Source organism: Sturnira hondurensis, unplaced genomic scaffold, assembly GCF_014824575.4.
Source record: "Sturnira hondurensis isolate 20B ecotype Veracruz unplaced genomic scaffold, ASM1482457v3 Scaffold0001872, whole genome shotgun sequence".
Taxonomy (NCBI): domain Eukaryota; kingdom Metazoa; phylum Chordata; class Mammalia; order Chiroptera; family Phyllostomidae; genus Sturnira; species Sturnira hondurensis.
In genome coordinates, this window is record NW_028074503.1 from 20964721 (window position 1) to 20978884 (window position 14164).

Sequence of the window (14164 nt, forward strand, 5' to 3'; positions counted from 1 at the left end):
TGAGTGGTTCCCTAGCATTTCTCCAAAATGTGTAATAAAAGGTCACTCCTACTCTATTCCTTCTGGGGGCCTCAATATTACTCTTTCCACCCCTGCAAATCATAAAGTGATACCACTGAACAATTTGGAGAAGGAAAACACACAATATGAATGAGCTCTCCTGGAGGAAGATAAAGTGGATTACTTAAAAGGTACAGTGTTGGGGTGAAAGGGAGTGGGGTCATTTAAAACACAAGCAGGTGCCAGCCAGTTGCAGGGCTCACCAGAGCTGCGTTAGCCACGCCTCCTCCCTCTGGGCCCCCAGAATCAAGGCGGGACTGTGACTTCCTGTACTAGCCCCACCCCCACCTCCCAGCAAGACCAGGAGACTTGGTCAGGAGCAGTGTCTTCAGCTAGAGGCTCTTCATTAGCTGACCAGGGCTGCCCTGCAGGAAACTCCGAGGTGAGGAACAGGAGCAATTTGGAAGGAGGAAGGAGGTATTAAGCCAGAATGGTTCTCCGGGGGGGGGAGGTGGGGCTAAGTGGAAACTCAAGCGAAGAGAACCAAAGGGGGACTGAGTGGGGACATCATTCAAGAAAGAAAAAGAATGCTTACCATCAGGGGAGAGAGCAGTATCTTCACCAGGAAGGAGAAACCAAAAGCAAAATAAAAAAATTTTAACAAAAACATCAATGCTTTAAAAACACACATTTATACTTCCAGAGAGAAGTTCTAGAAACTTAGAGAAGAGACACAGCTTGCTCTGATGTAAAGAGCATTGGACTAGAAGCAGAAGCTAGAGGCCTGGCCTCGTGTATACCTGTGACACACTGACTGTAGATCCCCACTTACAAAATGAGGGGACAATCCCCACCACGCACACATCATGGTATCATGTGAGGGGCCACGGAGACGATGAATAGAAAAGCAGTTTTTAAAAAATTCAGCAACTCTCTTGTGATTCATTAGGTTAGGTGAGTAATTAGAAAATGACAGAAATCGGGTCATTATCTTCCTGGAGCGGGGGAGGCAGCGAAGGAGGCTGTTTAAGACTCGGGACTTAGGTGAGCACGTGTCCTGCTAGATAACATCAATGGGAGCAGATGATTCCATATTTTTGAAAGATCCCATGTGATTGCTGAGCACCTACTATAGTGTCAGTCCCTTGAAAGATGTTGAGGATAATGTAGAAGAAGTAGAGTTCCTGAGGCTTACTGTCTAGCAAATGGGATGAGTCCGTAGAAATAAGTGCAACTCAGAGCATGGATTGTGATAAAAGCCACGCTGGGGTGTTGATAATAAAAGTCTAAAGAGCTCGGAGCAGAGCTCCATGGGCTGGTGGGCCAGGGACGGGTGCCTCTGCTGATTCTCTCCGGTTAGGGAGGCAGAGAAACCGAGAGAGGACACAGGGAACGAACGTAATTAAGGGGCAGGTCAGGATGGCCATAGTGATGGTACCATGAATGGCATGGTTGAAGGGATTGTCAGTGTGGATAGAAGAGTGAATCAGATGAGGGTGGAGAGTCACTTTGGAAAGGGCATTACGTCTGTTGCCGAAAGCCTGGACACCAGATGAAGGAATTGATCATAAGGGAAATGGAGCGCACCAGAGACCTTGGAGCAAAGAAGCTGGCTTGACCCAGTGGTGCTTCGGGAAGGTGGATTGCAGGTGCTGAATGTCGAATCAACAGGAGAGTGTGAGGCTGGTGGCAGGATATTCAGAGAAAAGGAGTTCGGGAATGCAGGGGCCAATGGTTACGCAGTACCGAAGGACTGGAAAATATTTTCAGAAATAGGGGAAGAGATGGCAGGACTGAGTACCTAATTTCATGTGGGGAATGAGGGGACTTGTGGAGTGGAGAGAGATAACACAGAGGCCTCAATCCTAAAGAACTGGGTTAATTACTGGGAGGTGTAAGCATGTACTAACTGCATCCTGTGCCTGGCAGGGTTGGAGCCAAAAAACGCTTCCAAGAAAAGTGGCATGTCCGTGGAGTCTTAAAGGTCGCATCCACCTGGGGTCGGGGGAGTAAAGCACATACGGAGAGAGGAAACAGCATTAGACAAGACAAGGTGTGGAAGAGGACCCCCCAGCTCTGGGAGTGTCTCTCAACACAGGGAATGGGAGCAGGCTGGGCCACTAGTCAGGGGCCAGATCGCCCAGGAACTTGAACTTGATGCAGCAGGTATGGGGAGCTATAGAAGGCTTTACAGCAAGGGTGAGACACTGTCAGATTTTTCCTGTAGCTGTTTGTACAAATACAGGGAGTTAGAAAGTATTGATAATCCCAAAATGAAGTGGAATATGACTGAAGCATTCTCTGATTATTCCGAACAGAGGGAATTGGTTTGTCTCTTACTAGTCATGCCTCTGCCTTTATTTTTATGTATACCGCCTTTCAGCTTAATAAATGTTATTGCTATATTTTTGGTGCACAAATACCCATATTTATAACATCGTTGTAGATTGCAATCAAGTTCCTGTGTCTGTGCTGTTTACTGTTTTGTGCCCTGAGTTCAACCTTGGGTCATACATGTCTGACACTGACTCTCTCGCTTCTGTTTTTTGTGCTTGTTTGCCTTTGCTGGTTCAGCCTTTCGCCATCCTTTTATTTTCAGCTTCCCAGTTACTTTCTTTTGTGTCTGTTATACACAACGCAAAATTGCTATTTGTTTTGCTTTGTAATTTAAACTGAGAGTCTATTTCCCTTTATTGATACATTTTTACTTTTTTTATTGATACAGTAGATTTGCTTGGACTTAGTCTTAACACCACATGTTTCTGCTTTCATTTCACTTTATGGTCCATGCTTTCTTTTGTTTTTAATTTGGTATATATGTGAGTTCATAGGGCTAGTTTAGAAAGTTTTAATATTTTTCATTCTTGAAGTGATGACCCTTATAATAGTGAATATACTTAATCCTCTGCATCTTTAGTAGCTCTGCAAGATGATAAAACTTACCTACTTCTTCTCCCTCTTCTCATTTCTTATTTTACCCACTTTTAGTTGATGGTTATGAAGATGGTGGTGGTGATAATGATGATACGATGACAATAATTCTGCTAATCTTAACTTTATAATTTTAATACACTTTTTTTTGTCATTCCTTGGTTCATTAGCCCTTAGTGGTACCTTTTGACTCTTGGCTACCTCTCGCCCTCTCTCTACCCTTCCCTGGCAAATTTTGTTAGTTCCAGCATATTTTGTGTTTTAATAGTTTATTGCACTTTACATTCTTTTATCTAACCATAATTGCAACAGGTTGTTCTTTTTTTTTGTCTTAACCCCAAAATAAATTGTTAAAAACTCCGCAGCACTCTTTCTGCCATAGTTTTTCCATTCTCTACCGGCTGGTTAAAGTTCAGCCTCTACTTTATTCCAGGCGAGATTCTGGTAACCATGTTTTCTGGGTTATTCAATGTTGAGTGCAGCGTGAGTACTTAAACAAAAGTTTAAGCATGAAATTTTTAGATGTTTTTATTTATTCTTAGTGAGGTTTGGTGAGCACGGTTCCCCTGTCTTCTGACATAGCATGTTAATGTGGAAAACTCTGAAATCAACCTCATTTTCCTGTTTAGAAAAGAAATTTTGGGTTGGGGTTAGTTTTATGTTGTTTGTTTTTATTTTTGTGTTTGGGGAGGGTAAAAGGACCTTTTTCTACCTTTTGGATGGGTAGTTCTATATCAACTTGTTCTGAGACAGTTTATGTTTTGGTTTTGCTTTGTATGTAGACTTAAATATCTTATTTCTGGAAAATGCTTTATAATTATATTTCTCCAGATACGTTTTCTATTCTACTTTTTTTCCAGCACTCCTCATTGAGTATGGCTTGCTCTATTTGTGCCTACACAATATGTCTATCGAATCTATTTCATTTCCATAGCTATCATGTTCTTTATATAACCCTTTAAACTGTTCATTTCCATCTAGTTGATCTCACTGTATTAGTCCTGTTCCTAAACCCACTTTTTTGAGCAGCGTTTGTTTAACTGTTTTTGTCTCTGATGGCTCCCTAATTTCTATGATGACATTATGTGCCCCCCCACACACTTCTTTTCTGAGCTTCCATAGCTCATTTTTGGTCTGTTTCAGTTGTCTCCACATTTCTTCCTTGAGCTCTTATTTTATATAAGTGATCTTTTTCATTAAGGGTTTTGCTGTTGTTGTTTGTCTATGCTAATTTGCTTGGCAGTTTCCTTTGGCTCTATGGCAACACAATCTGGTTATGTGTTCTTTGTCTATTTGTTTTCTCTGATCGTTACCTTCTTTTCTTGCCATATCTTTGTAGATCTCTTCTAATAGTTTCTTTTTCATTCTGACACCCATTTGACGGAGACAAGCTTGTTCTTAACCAGCTATTCTGCGGGACGTTTATGAGCTGGGGCCTGGCCCTGATACCATTCAGCAGAAAGTCTCTTTCACTTCCGCCAAGATGGAGGCATAGGTGGAAACACTGTGCCTTCTCCCACAACCAAGTTTGAATACAACAAAGGTTTGGAGAAACAAAGACACAACCAAACAACAGAAAATTGAATTATACGGAAGTCCGACTACATCTAACCTTTCAATGGGGACGGTAAGAGGGGCGGAGCCAGCAGCGAGCAGGGTCGGGCAGGACAGGACCCCGACCCAGGTGCGCAGGCAGACGAGAACCAGTTGGGGTGCGGGGCAGACCACGGGCGCATATTCACGCACAGTGAGACGGACCACGCAGGCCCCAGGGGGCGAGGGCTGACGGCGGTGGCACACTCACATGCAGTGGGACGAAACGCGTGGGCCCGGTGACTGATGGCAGCAACTGCGGCTCCGGTGAGGGCCGTGGCGGCAGGCGGCGGACAGGACACCATAGTCCCTCTTTGACCCCGCCCCCACATACAGCGTCACAACCCAGCGACTGAGTTGCCCTGTTCTAGTGAACACTTTAGGGCTCTGATCCTGCTATGGAACAGGCACGAACAACCCGAAAGATGGCACAAGAAGAACTCAAAGTCCCAGAGCCAATAACTCTAAGCGACCGAGAAATTGCCAGCCTCTCAGAAGCACAATTCAGGACACTATTTATCAGGATGCTCACAGAACTGGTTGATTATAGTCACAAATTAGAGGAACAAAGTTACAAATTAGAGGAACGTGTGAGGGCTGGACTGATTGAAATGAAGGGAGATGCACAGGAAACCAATAGTGATGGAAAGGAAACGGGGACACAAATCAATGGAATGGACCAGAAGGAAGAACAAAACATCCCACCAGAAAGGAATGAAGAAATGAGAATTCAAAAAAATGAGGAGAGGCTTAGGAACCTCCAGGACATCTTTAAACGTTCCAACATCCGAATTATAGGGGTACCAGAAGGGGGAAAGAAACAGCCACGAGTGGAAAACGTATTTGAACAAATAATAAAGGAGAACTTCCCCAGTCTGGCAAAGGAAATAGACTTCCAGGAAATCCAGGAAGCTCAGAGAGTCCCAAAGAAGTTGGACCCAAGAAGGAACACACCAAGGCACATCATAATTACATTAGCCAAGACCAAAATGAAGGAGAGAATCCTAGAAGCAGCAAGGGATAAGGGGACAGTCACCTACAAAGGAGTACCCATCAGACTGTCAGCGGATTTCTCAAAAGAGACCTTACAGGCAAGAAGGGGCTGGAAAGAAGTATTCCAAGTCATGAAATCCAAAGACCTACAGCCAAGATTGCTTTATCCAGCAAAACTTTCATTTAGAATGGAAGGACAGATAAAGTGCTTCTCAGATAAGGTCAAGTTCAAGGAGTTCATCATCACCAAGCCCTTATTATATGAAATGCTAAAGGGACTTATATAAGAAAAAGAAGATGAAAAATATGAACAGTGAAAGGACAGCAAACACACAGTTATTAACAACCACACCTAAAACAAAAGCAAACCAAGAGGACAGCTAGATCAGGAGTGGAACCATAGAAATGAAGAACACATGGAGGGTTAGAAACAGGGGAGTGGGAGGAGGAGAAGGGGGGAGAAGGCACAGAAAATAGCATAGATGGTAGGTAGAAAATAGGTAGTGGGGAGGGTGAGAATAGTGGGGGAAATATAGAATCCAAAGAACTTGAGACACGTGGTTATAAACTAAGGGGGGGAGAATGGTGGGGGAGGGAGGGTGTGGGTGGAGGGGATTGAAGGGGGGGAATAGAACAACTGTAATGGTAAAATCAATAAAATATATTTTAAAAAAAAGTCTCTTTCATATGCAGGGCACCCTGTATGACACACATGTGTATGTGTACATGTTGATTGAGCCTTGACTTCTTCCCAGAAGAAAGAAGAGATTGGCAGTGGTAAGACTGATTGGTACTGAACCTAGCTTCACAAACTGCCTCTCCAATAGACTGCTTCCTGCAGAGATAGACCACCTTCCCTGCCTCGAGACGGATCCTACCAGGGCCTAGGGATGCTCCCTCAGGCAGTCCACTTTCCATAGACCAGTTGTTCCTTCAAAGGTGGCATCAGTTCTGCCCTCTTTGATAAACTCTTTGTCCACCTTGTCTGAGGCCGACAGCAGCAGACATCTTTCACCATCTACCTGCCGCTGGGTAAAATCTCATTTTATTGAGAAGCCCTTCCTCCACAAATGTGAAATTTGCATTTCTGCTTCTCATTTTCCTTGTCATTTTGGAATGAATTCAGAAAGAAGTGGACAGGGCTCTCTCAAGACTGCCACCTTAAAAGCAGAAGTTTTTTAAAAGGCTCTTCTCCTTCCTCTGAATCTCCAACACCTAATACTTTATCTAGAGAAAAGCAGATGTTCAATAAATCCTTGTTAAATGGAAATAATAAATTAAAGAATGAAGAATTCTCAAATGTAATAGCTGAGACATAGCTGCATCCTCTTTTCAAAATAGCTTCAGCAACTAATTCTCCTGACTCCTCCTTGCAACAGCATAACCAGGCAGGTTTCCCAAAGTGTTTCTCATGGTTCAGGGATCTCCTGCTCACTTTTCTCCATCTTTCATTATATTTTCTTAGCATCCTGCTGCCACTCAGTAAGTGAGGCGAGTCAGAGCACCTAGCACATGTGAGAAGTGGGTCCTACAGGAACACTTTATATCTTCTTTTTTCCTCTGTGGTCTGGTGTCCAGCTTTAGTTTTTATGAATGCATTTTGAATTTCTTTCTCCTTGGTTGACTTCTGAAATTGGAAAAGCTCTGGATCTTCTTTGCCATGCACAAATCATCAGAAAGATAAAGGCAGAAAATGACTCCTCTCTGCACCCTGTGTGGGTAAGGAACGTACTGATCACTGTTCATGTTTCCCTCAGCAACAGGCCCGCGGGTCCCACGGGAGTCAGCACCCCATCCAGATGCAGCCAGGAGGAAGGCTCCTTGGGGAAGTGAAACACCACAAGATGCAGACATCCATTTCAGCCCTTGCAGATTCCGTGGGGGTCTCTGGCATGGGTGCAAGCTCAGGAAAGATCAGCTTGGCTCAGTCAGAGTAGCTGTGGAGTCCAGGTTTCTCTCTAGTTCCCTTTCAGAGCCTTTGACTCAAGGACTCCTAAGTCCCGTGGGAACAAGCAGTAGGTCACAGACCACTCTCTTGCCTTCTATGTGGAACATAATAGACACCTGAGAAGTATTGTGTTCATGTCTGATTTTCCTTGGGTTAAAACCAAAACTGTCCTGCTCACTCAAAACACTTTAGTGTCTCATCCCTGGCAGGGCTCCTCATCCCTTTTAGAGATCTTCAGTGGATGGTTTTCTTCATTTTTTCCTCTTTGACCTGAGTCTCTCAGGCTCCTCCAACTTGCTCATGCTCTGTACCTTTTCTCACTGCTGTGCCACCTGTGTCAACAGACATGGAGTCCACACACATGTCAACTACCCATGTAGTGTCCACGCTGGCTGGCGAGACTAAGACGGCAGGACAGTAAGAAAGAAAGGGCCAGAGAGAAGGACACTATAGTCCATATTTGTATTCCTAACAAAAGGATGGTCACCAGCCATCTCCACCCACAGCCAGGAGTATCAACGCTCTTTCACCCAGACACCCATTGATATCATCCCTGCGGCCCACAACACCAAAGTGAACTCCCTCTCACCTGCCTGAAAACCTGTGTCCATCCCCACCCTACCCTAGATGGGTTTTCACTGGGGGCACCAATCATCCTGGTCTTTCTGGGATATTCCCAATTTAAGTCTGGTATCCTGTCCAGTTAAGTATTTGTCCCTGTCAAAAGTGTTTTCACTATCCTAAATTATACGCTCTCCTTAATTTAATATTTAATGCTTAATTTTCAAAAGGCAGCATGAGCCTGAATACCTCTGGTCATAAGAAAAGTTCTCCTCTTTCTATCTTTGCAGAAGATTAGGCCTCACCAAGAGAATGAGGCAGGCAAAGTCCAGGCACACAAATGACCTGGGACAGGTGATCAGGGAAGAGTTGACACTGCCAAGGTGGCCAGACAGGCTCAGAGAAGTTTTGTATGAGGCTTGAGAGGAAAACCTATCCCCAAGATTAGGGGGGAGGGACAGGACTCCAGGCTCAGGTGAGATATTTTGGGCTGATACAATCCCAAAGTCAGAAAGAAGAGCACTTTTGGAGGACAAGCGTTTCGCATGGCCCTCTTTCCTCCCTCTTGGCTCCTGCGCACTTTGGCCAGCAGTTTCTCTCTGTCATTTCATTTATGGCAATAACTGCAGGTCTTGCGTCTCATCATAATGGTGATCTATGTATGCCATCTACAGCGGGCATGGGTAATGAATCCTATTTTATTTCTTAATTAAGAATTTGAAAGTACTGCAAATTACTGCAATTAACATGGATTTTCTTCCTCATTTATTTACTTATTTAGATGCCTGAAATTGCACCCTTAGCTTACACCAACTGCAGGCTTCAGAGCCTGTTAAAATATATCGCATTCATTAAAATAGTTGTTCTTCCCAAACAGTGAAGTTACAGCTTAGCAATGGTGGTAGTATCTATGGATGGGAAATGCTTCCCCCAAAGTATAGCTACTGAATTCAGTCCATCGGGCTTGGCAATTTAAAAAGGTTAAATTTATTAACAAGCCCTTGCATGACTGACATAAGCTAAGATTTTTTTAAAAAGAAAAGAAAAAAAGCCCTTTCTTATGTTGACTTTAACCAACGTTGTTTTCCTGCTAAGTCTCTGGGGATATGAGCGTCATCATAATTTTAGAAGTTCGCTGCTTACCGAACGATAACAGTTACAATTGGAGGGCGGTCGAAGCCATCTAACTGGTTTCAGAACAATAGTATTTTGAATAAACTGTTTAGCTTCAAATTATCTAGTACTTTTGAAGATTCAACCTTAGTCTTCATTCCTGGGTTTTTGTATTTGTATTTGGTTTTGTTTCTAACTGGTTTGCATGGAGACAGAGCTCAAGACGCAGTGGTGGAAATTAACCAAAACTATGCTTCAGAAACACAAACCCTTTTGGTGTGGGCAGGAGGCCACTGGAAACTACAGCCAGCAGGGGTGTAAATGGGTCCAGTCCTCCTAGAAAACAACTGGGAAATAGCATCTCAAAAGCTTTAAAAGGCACAAACCCTTTGAAGTTCAGCTATTCCACTTCAAGGATTTATCCTCAGGAAAGAATGAAGAATGTGTACCAAGATTTAGCTAACAGCGACATTCATGGCAGCCCTGTTTATAACAAATAAAATAAATAGAATACCAAAATGAGCGACAATAAAAGATTGAGTAAATTATGGTACACCGTTACACTGGAATAACAAACAGCTATTAAAAACTGCGTGGTTTGTATTAGTTATCTATGGCTGCATTACTCCAAAACTTAGCAGCTTCAAACAACAAACATATATTATCTCAGTTTCTGTGGATCTGTGCACAGGGCTGAGCTGGGTCCTCTGACTCTGGGCCTCTCACAAGCTGAAGTCAAGGTGTTTGAATCATCTTTGGGCTTTAGCTTGGAGAGCATCCAGTTTCAGACTCAGTCAAGTGGTTGTTGGTAGGTATCAGTTGCTCTCACTTGCTGGTTGGAGGTCTCCTTCAGTTCCCTGCCTCCATTCCACTCCCTTATTTTCTGTAGGGGAGCTCAAAGCAGTTGGCTTTGTCACAGAAAGCAAGGCAGAGACAAGGAGAAGGTGAGCAAGGCAGCCGCCAGAGGCATTTTGAAACCCAGGCTGAGAACTGACATCTCATCCCTCTTGCCCTAGCCTGTTGGTTAGAATTAAGGTCCAGCCCACACTCCAGGGGAGTGGGTTAAACAATGAATGGATGTGAGAAGGCAGGGATCTTAGAGGAGATCTTCAAGGTCATCTACCACACGGTGGAGGTTTACTTATTGACAAAAGATACTCACAACATTTTATTCAATGAAAGAAAAGCAGGTCACAAAACAGCATGTGTAGTATGATCCCAGTTTTGTAAACTCTTTTAAAATAGTAAGAAAACATACACTCATACATATGTAAATCTTTATGAAATAATCTGGAAGGGTTCCATGGGTTAACAGGGCTATATCTGGATGATGGGATGACAGATATGTTTTATGGCCTCTTTTCTAAGCTGTATCTTTTGTTTTTTCTAAAATGAGCATGTATTATCTACAGTTTTGAAAGGAGTAATTGTTATTAAGTTAAAAAAAGCAATGTACATCCTCTAGATTTCTTGTTTCTGACCTCCACTGCCTATCTTTACAGCACTATTTCTCACTTACTACTTGAAGTCAACTAAACAGAAGTTCACAAGACCCTTTCAACAGTCCATCCTTCCCACTGTGACCAAGGACATTGTGAGTATGTTCTAGAACTTGTTGCTATGTTGCTGTCTTCTAACACAACTATTATCACCAAATAGGCAACCATGGAAAACTAAAATTATTTTTTCCTCTGAAGTCACCAGAACCACATGGAAACTATGATTCACCTGAGAGAACTGCGTTTCATAAGATAATTCTTCGCCTTGAGCCAGTGTCTTCCCAGTTCAGTGGTGGTTGTGTCCAGATCACAAGCTAGTATGACCACATGGCCACCTTCTCTGCAAAAAATCCAAATGGGTGGTTTCTATTTGCATGTCAAAGATGGGTGAAAAGATCTGGCACCACTGACCATATTTGTAAATTTGAAAAAGAGGGGTTGGGGGAGTGAGAAGATAAATTCCCCACAGTTCATTAGTTTTCTTGTGTAATATCACCAGGAGGGCCTGCGTTTGTTGGGATGCTACTGGTTCAGGGCTAGAATAACTTGTGTAGCCATGTAAATGGTATCTTCGGATTGCTTACTGGTAAAGAAATACTGTTTTACCAGACATAGATTTTTATTGTTTTGACACTTACACAGCTGACCCATGCCTATACTGAATACAATGGAAGCTGCATAGGATGGGTGAGCTGGTATTCATGGGGAAGGCAATGGTTTCCAAGATGTCAAGGGATTAGACCAGGCCTGAGATACTGCTGGATCTTTTCCATTGGGATCTGTAGTACAATAGCTGGTGTGAGAGAAAAAAGTCAAATCTTGGTGGTGCCAAACACTGAACAGTGAGTATTGCAGAGGCGAAATTAAAGAAATTTATTGGCAACGCCAAGCCAGAAGGATGGTGAGCTAGTGATCAAAATCTGAACTCCTCAACAGTTTTTAATTGAGGGGATTTAAGAGCAGAGATTGAGAGTTAGGTGCTAGGGGTCAAGGGTAAAGCTGATTGTTAGTTCTTGCGTAAGCTTCAGTGGTTTTCTCTGGTCTGATTAATTCTGTCTCTGATGTCACCTTGTCTAATGCCTTTGCCTGGGTGGTCGGGTGATCTAACCAGGCTGAGGAACCAAGGTTCTGCAAAATCTCTCATAATCGTATGTCAGTGATATTCTCTTTAAAGCAAAAGGCAGAAACTAAACATATACTGACCTTTTTTATTGTTTAAGCTACCCTTGTTTTGTGCTTAACTAGCTACATTTTTCTTTTATATCAAGCAAAGAGCACTATTACACATTTTTTCTGGAACTTGCTTTACAGACAGGCCTACAGAACCTCACTAACATACTTTCTTAATCTTTGACTGTAAGTACATGACAACCAAATCAATTGAAACCTTTGGTTAAAGCCTACACCTGTATCTCTGGACTCTCTGATCTAATATCAAAACCTGTCTACTGTTAACTGCCAGTTTCATTATCAATACCTCACTTCTCCCTCATGTAAGTCCCAAATGGGTGTTTGTTGAAGGGGCAGTTCAGCAAACCAGGTGCCTCCTGTCTTGTGGCTTCGCCATCTTCTAGGGCTTCTGAGTTTTATGCGGGTCGTTCTGCATCCACTTGGTTTACAAGGACGGAGAAAGTGAAGATGCCATGCCCACTTCCTCTCACCCTGGCCTACAGATGATACACATCACATTTCGTTGGAGAGAACTTGTCACATGGTCTTCACCTTGACGAAAGAGGCCTTGGGTTGTTCATTAGCTGGCAGGAATTTCCCAACAACTCCACTCTGGGGTGGGGGTGGGGGGGAATACATCTTGGGCCCTGTCGGGAAAAATCATAGTCTTAGAAAGTTCTTGGGTCATGGAGACTAAGTGTTAGTGACCAAGATCACATTTATAGCCCAGTGAGAGTTGCCATTTGGCTCTTAAACCCAAGTGTTTTAAGTCAACCCGATGCTACTACACCAAATGTAAAACGGGGCCTTGTGGAAGAAGTAGAATCACTGGGGAGACTGAGCCTCAGCCCCCCATTGTTCAGATGAACTGGGGATGCCTTTGAGTACCCCTGGCCTCAGGTGGTCTGGCCTCCTTTAAAGTGAGTCAGTTGAATTGTACCTCGGTCAGGGGGTTGAGAGAGGGGCAAGTAGTGATGGTGTTGGTGATGTCATTTTACAGAGGCTGTAATCTACAGGGCCCATGGACATTACTCCAAGGAACCTGAGTCTCTTGGAGTCTGAGGAAAAAGGAAAAGAGGGTGCTTTTTCTCCACTCTGGCAAGTGTGGAGACGTCAATGGTCAGCATCGCCGGCCTTACTGAGACAGTGGCAGTCTGGAATCTACTTCTAGGTTTCCTATTCTTTCCTTTGTCCTCCACTCAACTCTTTGGCCTTTTCCCAGCTAACAGTAATGACTAATTCTTTAGCGACTTTATTCTTTCTATTGAAAAGGGGAAAGCTGTGTCCCATAGCCTTTGGTTGGCAGTATAAGGTCTTCAGAGACCATGTTTGACTCAGCATTGGGCGATTCCAACTGCCAGTAGCAATGAACTACTGTGGCTCTGGGTCTTTACGCAGAGAGCAGCCGTGAGGTCCACACCTGCTGCTGACTGTTGTGTTGACACCAGGGTGCTTTAAATTCCGCAGGCCACGATGCCTCATCTGTCAAATCAGGTGGATGGTACACATCCCAGTCACCTCCCCCACTTTCTTACGGAAATACTGGGTACAAACAAGATAAGAGATGGTGCTTGGAGAAACATGATGTACTAGATAAACGTAGCAGAGAGTCATCACTATCACAGTGCTATTACTATTATTATTTCGTGGTCAGCTCTTCTTAAGACAGAGTAGTTAATGAAGTGGCAACTGCATTGGTTCCCCTTTAGGAGGGAGAAGGGGCCAGACAAGGCTCCATCTTTATTCCTTTTTAAGGTGCAGTTTTGTTTTTTCTTTTTTCACAAAAATGATGTCTAGGCAGTTTATAAGTGTTTTAATTACAGTGCCATTTCATTACACTTACTCCTAACAAAAATGAGGCCAGGGACATTTTTTTAAATCCTAAAAATGGTGGATTTCCCTACAGGCTGAGTTAACTTTTACAGCAACCAGAATACTGCTATGCTTGACCCCCCCACCCCCAACCTTCCTACCTATAACTTTTAACAAATTATTTAACAAATTTTAAAAGTTTTCATTGTACCTTCAAATCAACTAATAGAGGTAAAATGATAAAATCTAGTAGTGCCCAAACTTTGGTTCCTAAATTGTTCACCAGCTGAAATGTGTTTTTTCTATGGCTATGAGGAGTTATGGAAATAGAAAATTTAGAAATTGGCATAGACAGCCTGGAGGAGCCAGACAAAGAGAAAGAGTATGTCACTCCTGACCCGGGTGCACGGTCATTCTGTTGCTTCCTGTAGCATCTCATGTGTACTTGCCTCAGTATAATCATCAAATAGAAAGTGAACACCTGCCTCATTAATAAATCTTGCAAAGGAGGGAACTTCATCAAGTTGGAAGGGGTTTTGCAAGT

General features: G+C 43.3%; 1 protein-coding gene across 1 annotated transcript in view; it reads left to right on the forward strand.

The window, feature by feature from the left end:
• Positions 1-14164, forward strand: part of SLC14A2 (solute carrier family 14 member 2) — a 402581-nt gene that overhangs the window by 221736 nt on the left and 166681 nt on the right. The window contains exon 3 of the mRNA XM_037033647.1: positions 10642-10733. The gene's annotated coding sequence lies outside the window, so the exon portion shown is untranslated. The remainder of the gene's footprint in view (positions 1-10641; positions 10734-14164) is intronic.